Consider the following 26,754-nt stretch of genomic DNA (forward strand, 5'->3'; position numbering starts at 1 on the left):
TTCATGATCATTAATTTCTGGCCACCTATTGAAAGATTAGGATATATTCCCACGTGGGAGATCTTTGGAACGCATCATATTGACAACAGTGCCCATAATATCAACAGCTTCAATCATTCTGCTAAAAATATTGCCATATAATAATACATTTAAAGTGGGACCCATTATTTGGAGAGTTTAAGTACAATTACATTCATAACACTTGGGGCTCCGAATGGTCAGGCAAAATCACCTAAGCTCAAGCCTGACCCAAAAGTTGATCGGGCCATGCATGCAAAACCTAAGCCAGGTGCATTTGCCAAGCTAATAGGTCCATTTATCAGGAGTGCCATACCTACACTTCCATCTGTACTTATTTTTGAGTCACATTGAGTCAACCCAATCAGCGAGTTAACTCAGTCAAGTTTCTGGTTGAGTCACCGCATGATTGGTCTTTTGAGGTCACAGGGTCAAGCCATTGGCTAATATATATTGTTCTTGGATTCTAGTCATACCTCAGATGCTAACGAATATTTGGCATTCAAAGCACTCACCTGTCAAGTTAGAATGATCTCACTTTGAGGATACATATGAGATGGATTAGTTGACGCAGGGAAGGATGTGATGAGGTTGATCACCGTCTTCCTCGGGGAATAACTACTCCGAATCCAAGGAGCTTTTTGGACTCCTCACAAAGCTTCCTCGAATTAACAAAGGATAAAAATAGAAATAATTTCTAAAAATTCAAAATAAATTGATTGATGATAAAAATTGAAATTACAATTGTTTAAATAATGAGCTCAAACCTAGAACAAAGTTTAAAACTCAAACTCCCTAAAAACCTGACTTGCTATAAATACTAAACTTACTATTTATAGACAATTTCCATTCCTACTAGACTTCATGGTTTTTGGCCAAAAATTTTGACCTAACCACATTATTCTCCTAACTTTCCTAAGCTCTTTTCATGTTGGTAATAACTCTTACAACTCAGAGGATCAAAAGTTATACTCGAATTAAAACTTATTATTTTGTTCACGACTCCTACAACTAAAAGGATCAAAAGTTATACTCCAACTAAAACTTACTATTTATAGTAAAAGTGAAAATAAAATAGACTTTTGACCGTCGATCAAATGGAATCTAGCAAATCCCAAGTGGGCAACTGGGCATTGTAGGGTTGGTTGGCTAAAATAGCTTCTCCTACCCAAAATCATATATGATATGTCAAAAAACTCATCCCAGCTTGCGAGATCCGACTATAAGGTTTTGACGGTCTGGATCATTTTCGCCTCCAATTGGGCCTTCTCTGGTCCATCTTTGCCATGAAAGTGTCTGCAATCTACTTTACATCAGGCGTGCACATGAGCTTTATTGTACATACATGTGGGCTTAGCAAAACCCATAGTTTATACTAGCATTCCAATAAGTAGTATTCCAATAGTCTATGTTGTAATAATTTCATTTTTTAATTTGTCTAAACCATGATCCATGTTCAGCTTGTTTGATGAACTTATGCAATGCTTTAATTTAACTTAATTAAACGAGAAATGCCCACACACAACTAATTTGTGAGTGGGGCCTACCATGATATTTGTTTGTGATATCCCATGTTCAGCAAGATTGTTCCATCATGAAAATGAGATGCCCAAAAATCACCTTGATCTAACTATCAGGTGAGAAAAGCCATAGAAACCCATGTACACTTGAATAACTCCACATTCACGTGGAACTTGGGGTATCCTATTTTAATGGTTGGATCTGTTGCAAAAAGATGTCTTAAATCTTGTTTTTCACCACGCTGTTCAACCAGTCAAGAGGCTTGCTGGACGGGTCAAGGCTCGCTCGACTCTAAGTCCAGCGTGCTATATTTTTTGGAAGGTTTGGGCCGCTTGACCAGTCAAGGGTCCAACTCAACCGGTCAAAGGGGTCCTTCAACCAATCGAGACCCTAGCTCGACTAGTCGAGGGTTACGCAGATTCTGCGCGGACTGCGTAAATTTGATACGGTTTCCAAAATTTTCCAAAGAGGTGCTAAGAGGAGTTTCCTAAACTATAAATAGGGGTCCCTGGGGCTATTATAGGGCATGTTAAGGCTTTCTACAAGTTTTTCAAGGGTTCCTAAAAAAGTTTTAGGGTTTCTAAAGGGTGTAGCAAGGGTGAGATTTGAGGTTGTTCGAATCGGGTAAGTCCTCTCTCTTTTTAATTTATGCTTCCATAGTGGAAATATGTTGCTTTGTGCCGTGATTTTTTCCCGAAAGGATTTTCTACGTTAAATTTATGTTCTCTCGTGATTGCTTGGTGCCATTGGATTGCTATCTTAGATCTAGATCTGTGTGATTCCGCAACGTAAATCCCTAACAGGATCAGACTCTAGATGATGAGTTAAATTGCCAACTTTTCTTCCGTGAGTAACATCCTAAATGAGCTAGCAAGATTTTTGCGCCAGGCCAAAGTGGAGGCATGACACTGACACCTAATATGTTCTACCAAAGTGGCAGAAATGTTGATCAGTTAAAAACTTTGATACTCTGCAATGCAAGTGTATGATAATTCCCTATACATGCTCTCATAAATTGATTACCGGGACAGTGGTACCTCAACTTAAACTACCAAAATAATAGTTTTCATATGTGTGTGTGTGCGCGCACGCATGTGTGTGTGTTATAAGGCGAAAATCAACTGAACCTTCAATCCCATCTATGAACGTCAATGGACGGTTAAAATGAAACTAATCAAAAGTACAATTTCAACAAATGCATGACCACTTATGTGAGATAATCTAATAAATCCCATTTGGGATATGTGCCACATATGCAGTGGATCTCACTATTCCAGAAGTTGAATTGGAACTTCTTCCATAGCTCACATGAAATTTCTGTGTGCGTGTATGCAAATTGTCAAAGAAAATCAAAGAACACATCAAGGAGCGCTTTGGATACTCTTTTCCCAGTGGACTTGTGAACATAATCTACTGTTAAAACCAAAAGTTATTTTGTGGTACACCTAGAGATTAGGTGGGCCCTCATCAAGCCACTAGTGAGTGGGCTAAAAACAATCACATAAAAGGATGTGCAAGGAAGTCTGTCAGACAATTCCACAAAAATCCAAGCAAATTATACCAACTGAGAATGATCATCGGCAGCCTTAATCTAAAAGGAGATCTCAGCCATTAATCACTCTCCAATCGTATGGTTATAATCTTATCCACCAAATCAGAATGGACAAAAAGCCAAATTCATAGTGTAGAACATACACTATGAATTTTGCTACTTTATAAGTGTAGCATAAAATATATAAATATTTATTTGACCCGGTATCCTTTCGATGTGGGATTCACTTGGTGGGAATGAATGCTAAAAAAAGATGGGAATAGACGGTTCACAATCAATGGCAAAGTAGCTCAAAGATGGAAGCCTAACATCTTCCAATCTGTTGGGTTTTTGGTCATGGCGGGCCACATCTGATAACTGAATGGGTTTCCCACTTATTGGTGACAATTCTAACCTTTCGACTGATGGACACAGGAACTAAGTTTAAGAAAATTACAACCATCTACGTTCAAGAGAGGAAAGTCATGTAATTTCTCTTTGGTGGTTTATGGGAAATGGCCAAGTGGACCATGTCAGATCAATGGTTCAGTATCTTCGTATCACTTAAACCCATGTTCCACCTATACAAACTCAAATAGGCACAAAAATACACAGGTACCTGCTCGAAGGATTGGATTTTGGTATTATTTTGGTTTTTGAACCATAGGCAATCCAAGGCAGAGCACAATAGAGAACTTTGGTTTTTGGTTTTTTTTTTTTAATGAAAATAAAGTAAATTTTGAGATTAAATTTCTTAATATAAATTTCTAGTAAGTTTGGATCAAAGAGATGTTTTGCCTTAGTTGCCCACTCTGGAGCTCACATGCTAAGTGGCCGACTGATTACTACTGTTCGTGCTATGAACTCCATGCCAGGCAGGGCTTATACTGAATGGATGATTTGGACCACCACCATCCGGAGACAATTGAACTCAGTTTGGCTCGGTCAACAGCTCGAGCCAACTCAAACCAAGCTTGATCTTTCCAACTGAGTTCGAGTTTTCGTTGCAGGGTTTTTAATACATATAATATATAATATATAATTTATTTAAATATATAAATATTTTTAAAATATTTATGTTAAGTGAATCTGATCCAAGTTGAATCAATTCAAACCGAGTCAAGTTCGAGTCAAGTTCCTAGCTGAGTCAAGTCAAGCATGGTCTAGGTCGGAAATTTGAGCTCAAAAAATCTGCTCGACTCGGCTTGAACCTAATTTTGAGCCAAGTCCAATTAAGCTTTTCCAAGTTGAGTCAAGCGAGTTAACCAAACTAACTGGGCTCGTGTATAGCTCTAGTGGAGCCCATTAAATGGACAGTTCTGATCTTCCATCTTCTCTTTCCCTGAGATCATTTACTATCTAAAGACGAATTTAGGACATGGAAAGAAACTTTTTGGCTACTGGCATTTAGCTATAAAATCAAAGGTTAGGATCACAATAGAAGTGGATAGTTCAAATCATTGGACCACCTTCAGCATGTCGACTACTGTTGGTCGGGACAGGAGCAAAGCCAATGCTAGATTACACACTTCATTACGCACAAATTTTCATGGGGCCCACACACACAAGAACCGGATCAGATTCTAGCATGTCCCAATATCAATGGGCCATGGGCCAAAAATCCAATCGGTTAGATTATCTTGGCCATTCAGGAGTTTGTCTAGCATTAGCCTATTAGGATTATCACATCAATTGAATACATGGAACATGTCCCATACATAGCCGGCCCATCAAATGAGCACCCTGATCTGGTACAAATTCAGCTTTTTGGTTTGCACAAGTGATGTAGAGCGGGGTCGTGGACACTTTCATGGCCAAGATGGATCAGAAAAGGCTCGATCGACGATAGAAGTGACCCGGACCTTCATAACTTAAAACGGACGTATCTCGCAAACCGGAATGAGTTACAGACATAGCAAACATGAATTTGGGGTAGGACGAGCTACTTTAGCCACCCAACCCCGCTATACCAGGTTGTCTATACTGAATTTGCAAGATTCCATCAGATCGACGGTCGAACTCCCCAGATTGAAGGATGCGGATTAAACTACATTTTTGCGTTCTCTTGGTTGAAAGTGAACTCTTGCTGTATTTCTGCCTCCGATGGGGCCTTCTCTAGTCCATCTTTGCCATGAAAGTGTTTGCAATCTGCTTTACATCAGGCATGCGCATGAGTTTTATTGTACACACACGTGGGCTTAGCAAAACCCATAATTTATAGTAGTATTCCAATCGTCTTACATTAGCTTGCTGTAATAATTTCATTTTTTAATTTGTCTAAATCATGATTCAAGTTCACCTTGTTTGATGAACTTATCCAATGCTTTAATTTAACATATTTAAACGAGAAATGCTCACACAACTAATTGGCGAGTGGGGCCTACCATGCTTTTTGTATGTGATCTCCCATGTTCAGCAAGACTGTTTCATCATGAAAATGGGATGCCCAAAAATCGGCTTGATCTAACTATCAGGTGAGAAAAGCCATAGAAACCCATGTACACCCAAATAACTCCACATTCATGTGGATCAGACTCTAGATGATGAGTTAAATTGTTTCTTCAGTGAGTAACGATGAACGTCAATGGACAGTTAAAATGAAACTAATCAACAGTACAATTTCAACAAATGCATGGTCATTTACATGAGATAATCTAATAAATCTCATTTTGGATATGTGACACGTATGCAGTGGATCTCGCTATTTTGGAAGTCGAATTGGAACTTCTTCCATAGCTCACAAGAAATTTATGTGTGCGTGTATGCCGATTGTCAAAGAAAATCAAAGAACACACCAAGGAGCTTTAGATACTCTTCTTTTCCCAGTGGATTGGTGGACATAATGTATGTTTAAAACCAAAAGTTATTTTGTGGTACACCTAGAGATTAGGTGGGCCCTCATCAAGCCACTAGTGAGTGGGCTAAAAAAATCACATAAAAGGATGTGCAGAAAAGTCTGTCAGACAATTCCCGGAGAATCCAAGCAAATTATACCAACTAAGAATGATCATTCGCAGCCTTGATCTAAGAGGAGATCTCAGCCACTAATCACTCTCTGATCGTATGGTTATAATCTTATCCACCAAATCAGAATGGACAAAAAGCGAAATTCATAGTGTATCTACACTATGAATTTCGCTACTTCATAAGTGTAGCGTAAAAGATATAAATGTTTAGTAGACCCGGTGTCTTTTCGATGTGGGATTCAATTGGTGGGAATGAATGCTGAAAAAAAGATGGAAATAAACAGTTCACAATCAATGGCAAAGTAGCCCAAAGATGGATGCCTAAAATCTTATAATCTGTTGGGTTTTTGGTCATGGCGGGCCACATCTGATAACTGAATGGGTTTCCCACTTGTTGGTGACAATTCTAACCTTTCAATTGATGGACACAGGAACCAAGTTTAAGAAAATTACAACCATCCGTGTTCAAGAGAGGAAAGTCATGTAATTTCTCTTTGGTGGTTTATAGGAAATGGCCAGGTGAACCATGTCAGATCAATGGTTCAGAATCTTCATATCACCTAACCCCATGTTCCACCTATACAAACTCAAATGGGCACGAAAATACACGGGTACCTGGTCCAAGGATTGGATTTTGGTATTATTTTGGTTTTTGAACCATAGGCAATCCAAGGCAGAACCACAATAGAGAACTTAAGTTTTTTTTTTTTTTTTAATGAAAATAAAGTAAATTTTGATATTAAATTTATTAATATAAATTTCTAGTAAGTTTGGACCAAAGAATTGTTTTTGCCTTGGTAGCCCAGTTAGGATGTAGGGTTTTTAATATATCTAATATATAATTTATTTAAATATTTATGTTAAGTCAACTCGATCCGAGTTGAATCAATTCGAACCGAGTCAAGTTCGTGTCAAGTTCCTAGCCGAGTCTAGTCAAGCTTGGTCTAGCCCTGACATTCGAGCTCAAAAAATCAGCTCGACTCAGCTCGAACCTAATTTTGAGCTGAGTCAAATCGAGCTTTTCCAAGTTGCGTCAAGCGAGTTAACCAAACTAACTCGGTTCATGTACAGCTCTAGTGGAGCCCACTAAATGGACAGTTCTGACCTTCCCTCTACTCTTTTCTCTGAGATCATTTACTATCTAAAGACGAATTTAAGGCATTGAAAGAAACTTTTTGGCTTCTGGCATTTAGCTCTAAAATCAAAGGTTAGGATCACCATAGAAGTGGATAGTTCAAATCATTAGACCACCTTCAGCATGTCGACTACTGTTGGTAGGGACAGAAGCTAAGCCAATGCTAGATCACACACATCATTATGCACACATTTTCATGGGGCCCACACACCCAAGAACTGGATCAGATTCTAGCATGTCCCAATATCAATGAGCCATGGCCCAAAAATCCAATCGGTTAGATTATCGTGGCCATTTGGGAGTTTGTTTGGCATTAGCCTATTAGGATCATCACATCAGTTGAATACATGGAACATGTCCCATACATAGCCGGCCCCATCAAACGAGCACCCCTGGTCTGGTACAAATTCAGCTTTTTGGTTTGCACAAGTGATGTAGAGCGGGTCCCGGATACTTTCATGGCCAAGATGGATCAGAAAAGGCCCAGTCGATGACATAAGTGAACCGGACCATCAGAACTTAAACAGGATGTATCTCGCAAACCGAAATGAGTCATGGACGTAGCTTATGATTTTGGGGTAGAACGAGCTAATTTAGCCACCCAACACCGCTATGTTGGTTTTCCCATGCCGAATTTGCAAGATTCCATCAGATGGGCAGTCGAATTCCTATTTTATTTTCATTTTTATTACTTTTAGTAAGTTTTAGTTTGATTGTAACCCTTCATACGTTGGGCTTTAGGAGTTGTGTCCAACATGAAAAGTGTTTAGAAAAATCAGGGGAACATCATGGTTCGGCCAAATAGGACACTTTTTTGGCCGAAAACCATGGGTACTAGTGGAAATCACGACCGTCTATAAATAGTAAGTTGCAATTTCCAGGAGTTTCAGTTATACTATGATTCCTAAACTTCTCCCTAGGGTTCGTAGCCTTATTTAAAGAGTTGTAAACTCATTTTTCTTCATCAATCAAACTATTTCGAGGTTTTTAGAATTATTTCTATTTTCTTCTTTTCCTCATGAATTCGAGGTTTATCAATTCGAGGTTTATCATTGAGGAGTCCTGAGAAGTTCCATGGATTTGGAGAAATTATCCCTTTGAGGAAGACGGTGCTTGAACTCAACACGTCATTCCCTGCATCAACAAGTGGGGCCCATGTTTCAGTTCCTAACCATCAATATGATTGGCCTTGTTCAAGATGTCCCATTCACCAAAAAAAAAAAAACTCCCCAGTTAAAGGATCCGGATTAAACTACATTTTTGCGTTCTCTTAGTTGAAAGTGGACTCTTGCTGTATTTTCTTTCATGACCATCAATGTTTTGGCCAGCTATTGAAGGATTCGGATATATTTCCACGTGGGAGATCTTTGGCACACATGATACTGACAGCAGTGCCTATAATATCAACAGCTTCAAGCATTCTGCTTTAAAAAAGAAGCATATAATAATACATTTAAACTGGGATCCATTATTTGGACAGTTTAATTTCAATTACATGCATAACATTTAGGGCTTGGAATGGGCCAGGCTAGGGATGGGCCCGGCATGATACTTTAGACAAACGGAGTCCAACTCAGTTGTGGCCGATCACATCAGGTCCAGGCCCACAAAGTTGGTTGGGTTGAGGTCCAAGGTCCATCCAAAATTTTGATAAAATCCCCACGTCTCACTTGAATCTCGCAAATCCGGTATGGGCAACCTAGCATAGCAGGGTTTGTTGGCTAAAGTAGCTTCTAATACCCCAAAACCATACATGGTACATTGAATAACTCATTCCGGTTTACGAGATACACCTGTTTTAAGGTTCTAACATTCCAAATCACTTCCGCCTCCGATTGGGTCTTCTCTTGTCCATCTTAAACATGAAAGTGTCCACGACCTGCTCTGCATCAAGAAGTTTTTGATACTCTTTCTCACGTTGTACTCCATGTGCTTGCAAGTGGAAGTTGTACATGTGTATGTATATTCCCCAAACCATACATTATGAATTGTAGGCCACACGTTAGATGAATCACAACTCACAACTCAAATTATGATCTTGCCAGCAGATTGGTGGACATAATTTAGGGTTAAAAAGAAAAGTTATATTTGTGGTACACCTAAAGGTTAGGCGGGCCCTCATCAGGACACTTCTAGGTGGGGGTGGCCGACAGTGAAGTGTGAACTGACAGTGGGTTTACTAACAAGCTAATAAAAATTTTAAAAAATAAAAAAAATAAAAAACCTAAAATGTATGTTCAAAAATGACAACAAACTTAAGGTGGAGAAAACAAATTTTATAGAGAATACTATCTGATACTCTATAAAATTTGCTATTTTATAAACATAGCTTAAAATATGTAATGGCTTGCCAAACCCTTCATCCTTCGGATGTGGGATTCTCTAAGTGGTAATGAAGGTTGACAAAAGATAGAACACAGTTCACAGTGAAGGACAAAGGTAACCTAAATGGATGCCTAAGATCTTCTAATATGTTACTTTTCAGGTCATTTTCAATAAATGGTGGGTCGATAAGTGAATTGGATTTCTCACTTGTTGATGATAATCCTAACCCTTCAATTCATGTACATGAAACAAAGTTACAGAAACTTACAACCTACCATCTATACTCAAGAGAGGAGTCCAAAAGTTAGTTGTGTATGATAATTTCGCTTTGATTATTTATGGAAAACAGCCAGGTGGCCCAGTCATATCAACGTTCCAACAAGTACAACCCGCCCGAACTCAAAATCATACCATAATACACAGGTACTGTGGCCCAAGGATAGGATTGTGGTCATTATTTTGGTTTTTGAACCATGCCAATCTAAGGCAAAGCCCACTAAATGGATGGTTCCGCATCAAAGGTCAGGTCCAAATAAGAAAGAACCCAAATACAAAATAAGCAGGTATGATGGATGACCCACCTCAAAGGTGGGGCCTACACAATGGATTATCCACATCAAAGGTGAGCTCCACATGATGGGCTATGGACATTGAAGCTAGGGCCCACATGATGGATGGCCCACATCAAGGTGGCCCAACATGATGGACAATCCATATCAAAAGTTGACCCCTAATGATGAATGGTCAACATCCAAGGTGAGCCCCACATGATGGGCAACTCACATTGAAGGTGGGGCCCAGATGATGGACAATCTACATCAAAGGTGGGCTCCACATAGTTAATAATGGTGGGCCTCATGCGATGGATGATCTACATCAAGGTGAGCCTCACATTATGGAGGGTCCACATCAAAGGTCGGCCCCTAATGATGAGTGGCTCATATCCAAGGCAGACCCTGCATGATGGCCAGCCACATCAGAGGTGCGGCCCACATGACGAACGGTCCACATCAAAGTTAGGCTCCAAATGATGGGCCGTGGATATTAAAGGTGGGCAACATCAAAGGTGGGCCCTACATTAAAGGCTGTCCCCTAATGATGAAGGGCCCACCTCCAAGGTGATCCCTACATCATGGACAACCCACATCAAAGGTGGGGCCCACACACAATGAACTGTCCACATCAACGGTTAGCCCCACATGATGGATGGTGTATGTGAGTGGGACCAAACAAACTCAAGGGACAAGTACTAATGAATTTGGAAACCAAAAATGCTTTTCTACTTTTTGACAGATAAGTCGATTGTTTGCCAGATAAGCATGCAATCAGTGAATATATAGTTGAGAATTCGAAAATCATTGAAAATCCTTTTCATTCCTGTGGATATATATTTGCCAATAGAGAAATTAAGTATCATAATTATACTATTTTTTCGGGAATAAAATGAATATATTAATTCTTTCAAAAAATTCAATTTATGAGTCTTTCAACGGTCGTGCCAGACACCTCTGTCTGTTGACAGCTGGCGTTTCAACATTTGGGTTTTCAACTCAAGATTAACAATAGAGCAACTGGAATATGGTGCAGCCATCTCTACACTACAAGCAGTGGGATAATGGATCAATCAGGACCATCCATTTGGTATAGCTTCTCATACATGCACTCGGATCCTTAACATCTCCACCTTATCATCTCTCCTCCCCTACATGTTTCAATGTAGTACTGATGTAGAGCTCTCTCCTCCCTGGGCTACATGTTTCAATGTAGTACTGATGTAGAGCAGGTCGCAGACAGTTTCACGGTCAAGATGGATCAGAAAAGGCCCGATCGGAAGCGGAAGTGATCCGGACCGTCCAGTCCTTAAAACAGACCGTCCAGTCCTTAAAACAGACGTATCTCATTTTTACTATTTATAGCATATTTTAGTAAAAAGTTATTTTAAGTGCTTTTTTAACTCAAATGATTAAGTACTTTTAAGTAAAAAAGTTACAACTAATCATAAACCAAACTTGCTTAGCTGAAATAAGTCACTTATCTACTGTTATGTGATATTTGTTTTTTCGGGTTACTTTCTATGAAAATGTTGAAAGATCAATGTTGTCAGCAGGTGATCGCATAATATGCCAATGGTTGCATGTCATATAGATGGATTATTATTTTTCTTTTTTCAAAAAAAAATTGTGAGACCACATAAGCGATCAGGCGTAAGTGATCACACAGGATCGCTTATGCCATTTGACAACATTGTGAAAGACAGAAGTGCTCATGAGACAACATCGAAAGACAGAAATGCCAACAGATATCTCATGCTACAACAGAAATGCTCATGAAATTGAATTTTTTGAGAGAATCAATTTACACAAATAGTGAAATCATGAAAATCAATTTCCACAGATACTTTTTTATAATACAAACAACAACAAATGCATATCCACATAAATAAAATGGATTTTCAGATTTCCACATTCCCAAATCCATTATAAAGGCACACAAAGCACTACTTGAAATGAATTAACCCCCATAGGCCCTATTAAATCTTCTCTTCAACACACAATTAGAGCTGTACACGAGTCGAGTCGAGTATCGCCCGACTCGTACTCGGCTCTTAACGCCCGAGTGCTGCTCGTACTCGGCTCTACTCGGCCGACGAGCATGGACTCCCTGCTCGTACTCTACTCGCCCGAGTACGAGCCGAATACGAGTATTAAACGAGTCAAGTCGAGTCCGAGTTTTCGAGGCGAGATCGAGTACGATGATCTTCAATCACTTACAAGCATTTCAAGGGCCTAATCTACCATTAGGAATCATGGCTCTTTTGTCAGTGTGGATTTGAAATCATGCAGAATGGGGGTGGATCTTTTGGTTTGTGTCGAATCGAGCCCATTTGAAATCATGACCTTTTGAAAGATTTGGATCACAAATCCCTCCAATTCTTTATTTCTAAATGACCAAAAAACAGTATATTCGCCGCCAAAAATTCATTGGATTCCATGCTTCCAAATAAACCTTAAGTAGTTCTTCATTGATGGTTGTAGACGGATATCACGATTTTGAAATTCAGAAAATGTGCCTAGGCTGTTAGCAGTATACAATAAGATGATTCAGCCCAAAGGTTATATAGCTTGTTTAATTGATTTTTACTTTGTACACTCAGGTTTAGTAATCCAACTAATATAACTTGGTTGAAAAATCCTAGCTATAGAATATTTACCTTTCATGTGCAAATGGAAATTGAACTTAGCAATTCACCATGATATCAAGAGAAAACACAGATATCAGGTTAATCTCAAACTATATTAACAATTTCTAACATATATTAGCAATAAAAAATTAAAAAAATCAACCCCACACGGCCACACTTTACCGGGCGAGCAGAAGAGGGACGACCGGCAACTGTGTGCAGGGCAGGGTGATGACGGACGACGGGACAAGTGGCAGCCTGGCAGGGATGAGCTGCGGCACACCGGACGAGTGGCAGGGACGAGCTTCGTCACCGGACAGGGGCACCAGACAGGCCGTAAGGACGAGCGGCATCGCCGGACAGGGGATAGGGGCGAGTGAGAGAGAGAGAGAGAGGGAAGAAGAGGGACCGTCGGATGGGCGCTGGGAGAGGGAGAGGAGAGAGAGAGAGAGAGAGAGAGAGTTTTTTTTCGAACGCTGGCTGGGAGGGAAGGGTTTGGGCGCTGCTTGAAAAGGACGGGTGGGGCCGTGGCCGTGGGGGTAGGGTTTGGGCGCTGCTGGAAAATGACGAGCGGGGTAGGGTTTTTTTTGTTCGGGCAGACTTATGAGTCGAGTACTTCTAGACTCGTACTCTATGTAATCTAAACGAGTTGTGGAAACCCGCTCGTACTCGACCAGTCGAGTATTCCGAGTCGAGTCGAGCGAGTACTCGAGCCTTAGTCTGCTCGTGTACAGCTCTACACACAATCCACATATTATCATCACAATCGCGACCACTACCATATCCTTCATGTACATTTTCAAACCTTTATCCAAATCCTTCAGGTCTTCATCACATCCTCCTTTTCAAGGCCTTTCGAACTAAAGGTTCCCATCTTGATAGGGATGACATGGATTTTCATTTTCATCTCAAACATGGCTTCACCATTTTAAGTGGTCAGGACTTTAACTTGTTAGTTCCATAAATTCAAGTTTAAATTGACAGTTCACGATCTTTGCAAAGAGCACAAGCGTATGCAATAAAGCTCATGTACACACCACATGTGCCAACATAGCACATACATGAGTTATAAAATGTTTTCTCAAAAATAAAATCTGGTCCAATCAGCACATGGGCCCAATATTGGAAACAGGTGGATGAGTTGGAAAATTTCATCCAAGTTTTCAGAGGCATACGTTTTTTTCCTGCAGGCTTTGGCCCACCAGACACACAGATCAATCTGATTTTTGACATACTGGTGGGACATTATGACATGCTGGCACAAGTGTGGCATTCACATGGCCATTATTGCACACATGTGTGAGCTTAGCAAAGCTCCATAATTCAAGGTCTTATACCAATCAACTTATGTTAGCTTGTCACATAAGTTCATTCGGTTTATTTTTCAATTCATCTAAATTTGTTTCACATTCACCTTGTTTGATGGACTAATACAATGCTTTAATACAACAAAATCTAATGTACAATCTAAAATTAATAAAATAGCTTTTGTAACCAAACATATTTCCTAATGAGCCTATTTCTATTTCTAATTAAAGACAGTTTTGAAATATTGAAGAATCAACTCGAATTTGCTTGAATCTTATCCGAAAATCAAAACAATTAGCTCAGCCAATTTACTTGACTAAGAGTATCAAATGGTTTAAGTTAATTAACATTTATCCTTGTAATTTCAACATTAGCTCATTGTGAATCTAATTGCCAAACACTTTCTTATATAGCATCGTCTGTCTAATAACTATCTTAATATTAAAAATCTCCCTTAAGTATCCTATAGGACTCTGAGACCATACACCATCATTCATGTTCAAATTATAACAGTAACATCTTCAATTTCACCATCCTTTCAAAATGACTAAGTTGATCTGGTTTAGTAAGTCATTTCTTGACATTAAGTTTCTTTAAGAAATGCACCAAAAATGGCTATAAGGTATTCAAAACCAACTTAGAACAATAGAAAATCTTGATCTCTTGAAATTTTTTATCAAAATAAAGTTTAATTAAAAAAGGGAAGCATTTAATTCACCAGGATATCATAAGTTGGTTTCCTTTTACATTCTGTTCAAAAGGAAAGCATAAAACTTCACTAACCAGGCATATGAGAATAAGTGACTCCTATAGACAAGCAGTAAAAAACTTCACTGAGCAGATAAAGGGCCAACCTAGAAAAAAGGGTTTGCTTATCTGGTGGACCACCATTTACAAACCAATGGATGATTTTAAAAAGAAGAGACTTTGGTTATTAAAAAAAAAAATTCTAACCTAATTGGTGCTAACGATGTATACTGCTTAATGAATGATCTGCAATTAGTCGACAGAGACTAATCGGTATGGAATGTTGAATGCATGTGGTGAGCCAAGGAGAGAAACCAAAGGAAAATGTGTGAGCTACATGAGGAGAGAATCAGTGAAGGCACTCTAAATGATTCCAATAGCAGGCATCACATCCCCACCCTTTCCTTACCATGACTAACTTGAGTCTTCAATTTACATGATTTTTAAGCCAACATCCTAACGTGAGTGAAAGCAATAGATGTATGGAGTAGATGTCATTGTCATTGAAATGGAACCCATAAAGCCTTTTGTTGCACAAAATTAATAATGATTCCCATCAGTGTTAACTATACACAGAGTAATAGTAGCAAGCTACTTGCATGGAAGACTTGAAAGGATAAAATTGCCCCAGGTTGTCAGCTAAAGGGGCAATTTTGGCCTTTAAGTTCAAAATGGCACTACCAATAATTATTTATGATGGTAAAAAGGCCAAATCTCATACAGGTGTTTGTGAAGCACTAGGATAACAAACAGAAAATAGATAAGTGCCCAGTAACAACACGAAATAGATGGTTACACATCTAGGGAGCTTCAAGATAACAATTAGCAAACACATCACATGTGCACATGGAGCACTGGAAGATTGAGGACAACACACTGAATGTCATGTTCCATTGAATAACAAAACAAGAACATAACTTTTACTACTTTATTGGAACAAGTAATCCTTAATATTGGGAAGAAGCTATATATCTTTTTATGACTTCCCATACAAAAAATGCTTACAAAATATGAATAATCTACCTTTTTGAAATATAACTTCAGGGCCTGCTTAGTAACAACAAAAGTTTAGTACCAAACAAGTTGTTCAGGTTCAACTGATCTAGGGTTCACTACCTTAGACTAACCATGCTATGGTATTGTAAGTGCCATGAATAAGTATTATTTAATACATAAGGCACTTGTGCATGTTGCAAACATGGCACATGGCACTTGAAATTGTATAGTGACATATTACACATTTTTTTAAGATTTACAACAAACTATGTGACACATGGGGTGCAACTATTGATGTATGGGGCATGCAGCACATGTACAACTTGACACACATGGCACAGTGTTCAAAATATATGTATCGCGTTACGTATCGCACCGTTGGGATACAGATACATATCGATTATCGCACAGGATATATCGTTTGTATTGGGCAATTTATCGCACTTTTTGAAAAATATAGGAAAACATTGGGAAAATGGTTGAATTTTTCAATGAAACTTTAAGGATTATTATAAAAGACCTTGATACACACTTTTAAATCATAACATCTCAAAAAAGAAGTGCACATAATAGGTTTCCTTTGTATAGGGTCCTAAGCTATGCGCAATCTGACTGAACTAAAGCATAATATCCAGAGTGTATGTGATCATCATTTCATTAAACACTCCTAAAATACTTTGAAATTAGTCTGAATTGACAACTGGTTGAAGGAAAATTTTGAAATATATATATATATTGATAATTTTTTATTAGATTTTAATATTAAAAAAATATTTTTATTTTTCAAAAATTTTTATTTTTCAAAAATTGACAAGGACTTGACAAATTAGTAGACCAGCACTTATATATGCTTGATTTCATGTTTGGAGTGTAACTTTGCAAGCAATTTAGGAGAAATTGGGAAATTTTCAATTTTTTTCCAATTTTTCCCAAATCAGACTACCTACACCCAAATTTTGAAATTATAGTGTATGCGATGATCATTTCATCAAATACTCTAAATACCTTGAAATTCGTCTCAATTGATAGCTGGTTGAAGGAAATTTTCGAAAAAAAATAAAAATGGAGAACATGAATAACCAATGGATATCGAAATCAAAGCTCCAACTTCATGAATTTCCATGCAAAACATGAAGAACCAATGGATTTGTAACCGACACTAATTTAACCTAATTTCAACCAAAAAAAAAAGGAGATCAAAAATTAAAAATGCTCACCAGATCGAACATGTGAGATATATCATCACCACCGGTGCATTTTGTATTGCATAGGTGGGATACAAGATATTTTGTGGGATATATCAACCGATATTGTCGATATTTAAAACATTGCACATGACAGGGTTTTAAAAATTGAATGGTGAAAATTTACAACGTTTGAAGATAAACTATAACACAGATGGCACATTAGCACATAAGACGTGGTAATTACATACCACAATCATATGGTCCGGAACAATAACTGGTCACAAACCTCAAGGTTTTAAATCTCAAGGTTTTCAGGAACGACAAGGGCCCTCTAACAATCAAAAGTAAGACAAATTGTCCTCACTTTTCTTGGTTCCCATGAAAAAAAAAAAAAGCAATAAACAAATATAGACAAGTTGTTTGTCCCAAATGTAGTTAGGCACAAAAGTATGACGCTAACAAATAGACTCTTGTGACCATTTGGTTGCAATCAAAGTTGTCTTTAATAAGTTGTTCCAGTATCTAGCCTATTCCTAGTTTGTTGACACAGTTTTTGTATAAGAATTTTATTTTTTATTTTTTTAAAAATGGTTAGCTTTTTTTCCCAAATATAATCATTTTTTATTTACAATGACATGTTCCAAAAAAGGTGCAAAGTTACATTCCTGTTTCAATATCCCACTGAAACATGACACATCATATAAGTCATATATGTTACATGTACCACCATCAATTTTCAAACTTCCCACATAATATGTTCAACCATCAACTTTAAGCACCCAACCATCAAACTTTAAGCGCCCCACATGTACCAATGCACATGTGCACTAATTATGTTACACATGAAAAGTTGTACACGCGACATGTGTTATTGCGTCATATGCGCCCCATGCACCACTTGTTCTGAAAAATCCTTGTTCAAAATGCTGAAGGAATGCTATAGTGTTAACATAGGAATTTTCGCTACAGCCAATCTGCACTGAGATTTTGCGAATCGCGCTAACCTCATAGGGCTATCGCAGGGCGGCTGCATTTTGCATTCTATTAGCAAAGACCCAGGTCTGTAATGCCGAAGGGTCAGCATGGACTAGCTTTTGTTTAATCCATGCTCACCATCTGGGCAACACAAACCCACATTTTCACCTCATGCTCAATGTCCAAGGGCAACACAAGGAGACAATTACGCAGTCTTCAAGGAAGATGAAATCCAGTCCTCACTCACTGTCCGAAGACAACACAGTACCTATTTTCTCGGCAGGGCCACAATCGCGCCAACAACCAAGGTCATCACATAACGCAGTTTCAATCCCAGAGTGCATCGATAGAACGCACTATGAATCATCCAATAGGAATACAAAGCGTGACCATAACAGCTTAACAAACTTTTCAACAGGAAATGACCATAAACATCTCTGGGGCAGGAAATAACAACCTCTCATCACTATAAATACCCCAGTAGGTTCTCATTTCCAACATTCATGCCATTTGTGGTTCCTGAGATCGCTTAAGAGCTCTCCAAACTGCCAACCCTTCTCTTCCTTCTCCTCGTACCAGTGTCTGGGACGGGGTGAGAATGATAGGGTCTAAGAACCCATGCTTTTGAAAGATGGCACCGTGCAAACCTCTTGAACCTTCTAGCCGTGGCCCCGCGGCAACTGTCTAAGCCCACCAATCTAGCTCTGTGCCGACTATCTAAGAGCTTGAGCAGTGGCCCAGAGTTAACTATTCAGGGCCCTAATAGCAGCACCAGCTGAATGTCCATATCCCCAGAAAGTGGCCCTACACTAACTGTTTGGGATGTATGACTGAACTTCCCTGGTGGCCCCACGTTGACCATCAAGGCAATCCGCATTCACCCCTAGTTTCTCCAAAAGATCACCTACAAGCTCTTTCTATTCCAGATCTTTTGAATGACCTGAGGTGAAGCAAGCATGCTACTAGATTTTCCAAGATGTTGAGGCTATTAAATCCTTAAAGCACCATAATACTTTGCCTAATCGATGATCTGGACACTGAAGATAAAGGACCATAGATTAGGACTTTTATGCATCCTTTACATAAGCTATTATATATCATGTAATAGATTAATTTTATTTGTTTTTTACCTTCTAATCAAAAGTTTTTTCCCAAGGATTGTAATTAAGGGCACGTGTCAGACCATAGCCTGGAATATATTTTGTTTCCTAGATCAATAAAAGACTCTCCATAAAGCAATATTTAGATGCATAATGTTTACAATGGAGTTAATAATCAAATAATAGCAATCCATGTCATAAATTAAAATATTATAATGACCAAGTAGCAAAATAGATAATCTATGATAAAATAACCAAACAGCCTAATCCAAGTTAGCATCACCTACATAACTTATCTAGGACTAAACTTTTACTACTCCAAAGTAGCACAAGTCTTACTGTTTAGGAAACTGTTGGGAAATAATTATTGTTGCATCCAAACATGCTCTTTTTTCCTATAGTTGATAGTGCACCACTGTAGGTCTTGACACTAACAAAAACTGCAGCCCTTACACAATGCATCTATGACATAACACAACCTATCGCCTTTTCACTCCTCACCCCTTCATGTGCTTATGTAGGGATGGCTTTACAATTGCACAATCATACCATCTCCCTCCTTAAGGGAGCTTATGAACTAGCAAAAATAAAATCAAACCAAGGACAATCATCTTGTCTAAAATTTGTCTACTGCTTCTCTAAACAAAAATAAACAAACAAGGACCAGTTGTTCAAGCATTTTTTTTATGATTATAGGGTCTCTCTTGTTCCTAAAAATACCTGAGACCTACTAATTCTTGTTATAGTACACAATACTAAATGTGCCAACTATACCACATTCAACCTTCAACTAACTATTTGCACATGTACCAAGCTATACATGCACCACACATACGTTTTCAAGCTCCACAAATGAACATGTACCAAGCTTTCAACATACAATGCACCACATGTCCTAACTAATTGTTTTTACAAGCGCCTGGTAACTAATATCTCTATTGAATATAGAACAAGCAGCTTTGGATATGTTGGCTCTCAGAATTAATCATCAATAGAGATGTTTTGAACTTCAGCTTTTTACCATAGAAATGTATAAAACTTTAGCTTTTTACCATAACCTTTCAACTAACCACCAGACGCAATTTTATTAACCTTTCAACTAACCAATATATATATATATATATATATATATATATATATAGAGAGAGAGAGAGAGAGAGAGAGAGAGAGGTAATAAGCAACCCATGTTGTAAAAGGCTATGTGGGGCACCATGACGACAACATAATATCTACTTCATATGCCTTTTGGACCAACTCATGTTAGAATATTATCCCAGAAAGAAGGAAAATCAAACATCCAAGTAGGTCACATCTAAAGAAAGAGTGAGGATGGAATGCCCACCAGTTAAATAAGGATGGGATGCCAAAAAGAAGGAAAATCAAACATCCAAGTAGGCCACATCGCAAGAAAGAGTAAGGATTAGGGTTTAGGGTTTAGGATTAGGGATTAGGGTTTAGGGTTTACTGCCTCCTCTATCCGGCCCAAACGGACAAGATAAGAACGAGCCTGACAGTACTAAATTTTGCTGTGCGAAACAGGCCACTACCACTAGGTGGGATCCAAACGATCTACCAAAAACGACCCTGAAAATCACACCGATGACAATATACGAATCTATCACCTCTCTTCATTTCTCACCCTGCCACGTGTACGGAGAGGAATGGTTCTAGTTCTACGATATTCCATAGATGTACCGTCTCCCTTCCTCCTAATCAACCAATCCATGTAAGTGGGGTCCATGGCTGGTGACCACTGATCTCACTATTGCTTCCAACACCCGTTTTGGGAAAAGAAGGCCAGAGATCTGATGTCTAGGATCTTCCAAGACGGAAGATGCCTCATTCAACGGTGTAGATAAAGGAAACCCACGAGCCGCTGTGAACATCAATGGACAACCAACGGTTTGACTCGAATTACATATAGCCCCGCCTAAAGAGCGATCGACCCAGTTTTTGTGCTGGGTGATCTCCATGGTCTGGCCCGCCTTTTGCACGGCCCAGATCCCCCCACATGTGACACGTAAGCAAAGAAAAAAGGGCTGTAGGAGAAGTTCACGTACCAGCGCGATGCATCCATGGGATGGAGGAATGAGAAAGGTGAGAGAGTGGTCATTACAGCCAGAGAGTACGGCATAACCGCATCAAACCTCTCCTCTGTACACCGAACTCCTGTGTATAACCGCACGCCCGAGCTATAATGACCTACCCTCTCACCTCATTCTCGGCAATCGCTTGGAAAAAAAACAACACATACACCAGAAGCGCGTGTATTGGGGGCGGAGGCGCCCGGGGTAGGGTTAGACAAGAAAGGCGGCAATGCGAATGGCAGGGAAATGGCATCTTTATGATGCGGAGGCAAGAGAACTGTCTGGAAGGTTAAAAGTGAGATGGAATCGTGACCGTCCCATCTTCGTTATCTTTTGACGTGGATCCAACGCGGGCGCGAATTTTCCAACCGCGGATTGCGCACTGCGTAAACTCTCCGGGCCCACTATAATGAATGCATCTTGTTCGCGTCATCTATCCATTTTTTTTCGTGCTCACTGTTTAGATATGTTACCAAATTGAAGCATGTAACTCAGGTGGAACACGAAAAAGAAACAGTGGGAATTAAAAACCTAATATTGAAAACTTATGAGCCCAAAATGAAAGCATATTAGTCAAATGTTACACATGATAGATCTACGATCCGTCATAATTAATGAGATTTTATTTAAAAAAGAAATCACCAACTCCTAGCATCAAGATGGAGCGGTGCTTGGATGGGTGTGTAACTAGCCATCTATTCAGTCAAACACGTGCGCTATTAAGTGCTTTTCGAAAGTTGTAGATATTCTTCCAATAATTTATTTTCATCTTAAAAACTAAAAACTTTCGAAGATATATTAATTATACAATTGAGCATAAATAAGTTGAAGATAGAAAAGAGCAAACTTACTACTAACGTGAGATCACGGACTTGATTGAGAGTGGCAGGGTGCTTTATCGAGCAGCACACTAATGAGCGAGAATTGAATAATGTTAAGATTACAACTTATTGTTATCCAGTGTATAAACATAGGTGAACGATTCTTAAAGCTAAGATCTTCCTTCAGATACAGCACGCAGGCATAAATGGAAGGGAATTATAGCTACTAGTTATTCCTAAGTCGGTTCAGTGTGATCTTGAGGACGAACTGAACTACTTCTATAGACTAAAGATAGATGTTCTGGAGGACTGGATAAACAGCGTTACGCTGAATTAATTTTTGCTTGTATTAAGTTTTGATTGATTGATCGTAGATCCGCCTTCTTATGTTCTCTTCTGTTATTTATAGATTCCCCAAAGAAGCCGTGAGAATAATCGTTGCTTACATGGTGATTTCGTATGTTGTCAACTGTAAAGAAGCGGTTACATTCCTTTGATCGTGCTTGGCCTTTTCTTGAATGCATTCTCATCTCATCAATAACTTTTTGCATGCTCTTCAGTGCTGACATAACTCTGACAGTTATAAGCTCTTGTCTCCAAATCACATGCAGGACATGCCTCTTCAAAGATTTACTCATCAATGAGTCATCTTCCATATATTTAGCATATACCATGAAGATATCATACATGCCATGTAGGGAGAGAATCTAATGTTTATGAAAAAATCCATAGGAGCCTTTTTTAATAAAAACAAATAAAATGCCAATTACACAAACCGCACCCCACAATCATTGAGATGATACCAAAAGATGGGGCATGTCTCGGATGTTGGAAATGGACTTGAGAAGTGGGCCCCATCCAACGAGAATCGCTTAAGCCTATTGGGTTCAGGATTTGCACCTCTTATTTGTATTAGTTTTCTGGTCAGTTTTATCTTCATGTCAATAGCTTACTCACGTACAGATTAGAGCATGCCTAATATACTTTCTACTTATATGATGTGCGACAATGTTTAAAAGACTCTACATAAAAGACATCTTTATTTATTTTTGATATACTTGAAAATGCTAGGATGAGAAAAGCAAAAAAATGAGATAAAAAAGCTCGAAAGGCCCACTAAAAAACATATAGTTGGAAACACTAACCATAAAACCTTCTTAAAGTTTATGTGCCACCCAATCATTCATAAGGTGATTCCCACTAGTATGGAGGGAAAACACAAACATTAGCTTTAAAAAAGCTTTTGTGAATCTTGGTAAGGTTTCAATGGTGGGAGCATTTACTCCCCACTTTTTCCTATGGTGTGACCCACTTTGGCCTTGTATCGGCATCATCTTTTGAGCTCTCATCCTAATGGCCCGTTTGAGAGCTTAGATTTCAAATGCATTGGAATCCAAATCACAATTACATTGGAATCAAGGTTATTTTAAATCCTCAATATTACAAAACAACTATGTTTAGGAGTTTGTATTTTGAATGCATTGGAATTCTTCATCATTTTCATAGGCTCTGAATTTGATTAACTAAATTAGCTTTCATATCTTAAGTTAGCATTTATATGTGATAGAATGATTGTAATAACCCTATTAAAATATATGCTTTGGCAAAAAAATAAGGAAATTTCGAACCTTCGGTGGGCCACAAACATTGAAATTACAAACGACTCATCGGCATATTTTAATTGTCCATTAAATTGTTTAAAATTTGGATGGTTCAGATCATTCTATTAATGTGATTTTATTGTTGCAGTCAATAATTTGATTGTTTTGGGTGTTATTAGCATGCCACATGTATAATGTAGTAATATCTCAGTGACATTTTGGTTATACGTGACTCCCTTACCTCTACGAAGTTCCAAAAAAGACATTTCATTTGGATTACAATATTTTAGTGCAATTTCAAAATACACCAAAAGTGTATATGAAATACCTCTAGTTCCATCTCCAAATCTGACGCAGGGAGGGACGTGATGAGGTCGATCACCATCTTCCTCAAGGGATAACTACTCCAAATCTTTGGAGCTCTCTGGACTCCTCACAGAGCTTCCTCAAATTCACGAGGAAATAAAACAAGATTGATTCTTAACAAATTCGAAATAATTTTATTGATGATGAAAAATGAAATTACAACTCTTTAAATAATGAGTTTAACCCTAGGACAAAGTTTTAGACTTGGACTCCAACTCAAACACCCTAAAAATGTGACTTACTATTTATAATATGTCTTTATTTCTACTAGACTTCATGGTTTTCGACCAAAATAAGTTTCCAATTTGAACCAACCACATTGTTTCTTAATTTTTCTAAGGTATTTTCATGTTGGACACAACTTATACAATTTAAAGGATCAAAAGTTACACTCAAATTAAAACTTACTATTTATAGTAAAAATGAAACTAAATGAGACTTTTGACCGTCGATCAAATGGAATTTCGCAAAGTTGGCGTAGGCAACCTGGCATAGTGGGGTTGGTTAGCTTAAGTAGGTTATCATACCCCAAAATCATATATAATATGTCAAAAAACCCATCTTGCGAGATACGACTGGTTTAAGGTTTTGACGGTTCGGATCACTTTCACCTCTGATCGAGCCTTCTCTGGTCCGTCTTTGCCATGAAAGTGTCTGTGACCCGCTCTACATCAGTCCCCTCCACTTCAAAATAAATCAACCTTGAATTCTTGCCCAGCTTCGGTTCATGATACCTGTTCATGTCCACAATGTTAAAAGTACGCGAGATATCCATGTCATTTGGAAGATCAACAACATAAGCGCTATAATTGATCTTTCAGATGATCGGTACCGATCCAGTCTTCTTGTTCTTTAATTTTTTCGTAAGTTCCGGTCGGAAATCTCTCTTTCTGTAGATGAACCATAATATTATCGCCCACCTAAAACACATTTTGTCATCGATGCTTGTTGGCTTACTCCTTGTACTTGTCGTTTGAAGCTTGAAACTTCGCTTGTATGTCCGCATGAATGCCCACGATTTAGTCTCTGCTACAATGTTCATGCCCATGAGCTTGGGCAAAGGGACCCAATTAAGTGTGTGACAAGGCACTCGACCATGAACAATCTGGAATGGGAACTTCCTTGTCAAGTAGTTCACCATATTGTTAAATGCAAACTCCGCTTGAGTCAAGGACATATCCACCGCTTAGGCTTGGAACCTAAAATACATCGGAAGATGTTTCTTAATGTGTTATTCAGAACTTTAGTCTGCCCATCGGTCAATGAGTGGTAGGCACTACTGAACTAAAGTCACATACCGAATTAATTCCACAAAGTCCGTTAAAAGTAGCTAATGAACTTCGTGTCACTATCACAAGTAATGGTCTTGGGAACCCTGTGTACTTGTATAACCTCTCTAAATAATATATTTTCTACGTGTGTTGCATCAAAGGTCTTCTTATATGGGATAAAGTGCGTCATCTTTGAGAAACAATTTACCACCACGAACACTGAATCCATGTCGTGCCGTGTTCGTCGGAGACAAAGGACGAAGTCCATATATAAGTCATCCCAAGGGCTGTCAAGTACAAGTAACGAGGTGTAGAGGCCCGTATTATAAGACTACTCCTTCGAGATTTGACAGACATAACAACGTTACACTGCCTTACCCACGTCATGTACCAATTACAGACAGTAATACTGTTCCTTAATAAGAGCCCATGTCTTATCTCGCCCAAAGTGTCCACCAAAGTCACCTCCATATAACTATTGGATAATTTGCTCCCTCAGAAAATTCTGGGGGATGCACAATTGATTTCCTTTGAAGAGGATACTATCTTGCTATTAATATTGAAATTTAGAGATCTTTTCTATATTGCTTCAACCTAAAGGTGAATTTAAATAACCACTCTACAAGACCATACAAGGAAGTTAATTTAAAGCTTTTCTATATATAGTATATTACAACTAATGATAACCCATATATACAATATTCTCACACCCCCCCCCCCCCCCCCCCTCAAACTGATGTGGGATAATGAACCAACATCAATTTGCCACGAAGAAACTTATGACGGGATGAGGTCATAGTTTTGGTAAATAAATCAGCAAGTTGTAGCTCGAATGTCACATGAGGAAGAGAAATGATTCCAGCTGTGTATTTTTCTCACACAAAGTGGCAATCAACTTCAATGTGTTTAGTGTACTCGTGAAATACTGAATTGGAAGCAAACTGAATAGCACTGAGGTTGTGAGCATATAATAGAGTTGGCAAAGATAAATGAAACCCAATATCTATCAACAATCCCCAGAACCAAGTAATTTCACTACATGCCACTGCCATTGCACGATATTCGACTTCTATATTGGATGTAGATATCATGGTTTGCTTCTTACACTTCTAGCTAACCAATGATTGTCCCAAGAAAACACAATAGCAAGTGGTAGACCATCGTAAAATGGGACAACCTGCCCAGTCTACATCAAAGTAAGTAGATAATTGTAGATCATGAGATAAGGGAAAGAGAAGCACCTGATTGAGGGTACCTTGAAGGTATCGAATAATACGATGAATTGTTGTCATATGCAATGTGCAAGGTACCTTGACAAACTGGTTCACAACATGAACTGCATATGAGATATCAGGACGAGACATGGTGTAACGCCCTGAAATTCGGGGGTCAAGCATAACTCAGCTCCCGAGTTTCAAAACATCACATATGCAACATATTGAATGATGGATGTATGTTGTCTGTATGAGTGCATAAAACATAGAATAAATTAAGCCAAATAGCAAATATAATTCAGGGATAAGTGAAAAACGCAAGCGGAAGACTTAAAGAAATATATGTGTATATGTGCAAATCCCTGAAATACATATACATACCAGGTTGTAATACAAGTGTTACT

At 38.6% G+C, this 26,754-nt stretch overlaps 1 long non-coding RNA gene across 1 annotated transcript; it reads right to left on the reverse strand.

Annotated features, from left to right (window-relative positions):
- Positions 1-19,212: 19,212 nt before the first annotated feature.
- Positions 19,213-21,267, reverse strand: LOC131228978 (uncharacterized). Its single transcript, XR_009163112.1, has 2 exons — positions 20,083-21,267; positions 19,213-20,048 (listed from the first exon to the last, which is right to left on the reverse strand). It is a non-coding gene; the product is annotated as an uncharacterized LOC131228978 (long non-coding RNA).
- Positions 21,268-26,754: the final 5,487 nt, after the last annotated feature.

The sequence above is a fragment of the Magnolia sinica genome, chromosome 16 (genome assembly GCF_029962835.1).
Source record: "Magnolia sinica isolate HGM2019 chromosome 16, MsV1, whole genome shotgun sequence".
Lineage (NCBI taxonomy): Eukaryota > Viridiplantae > Streptophyta > Magnoliopsida > Magnoliales > Magnoliaceae > Magnolia > Magnolia sinica.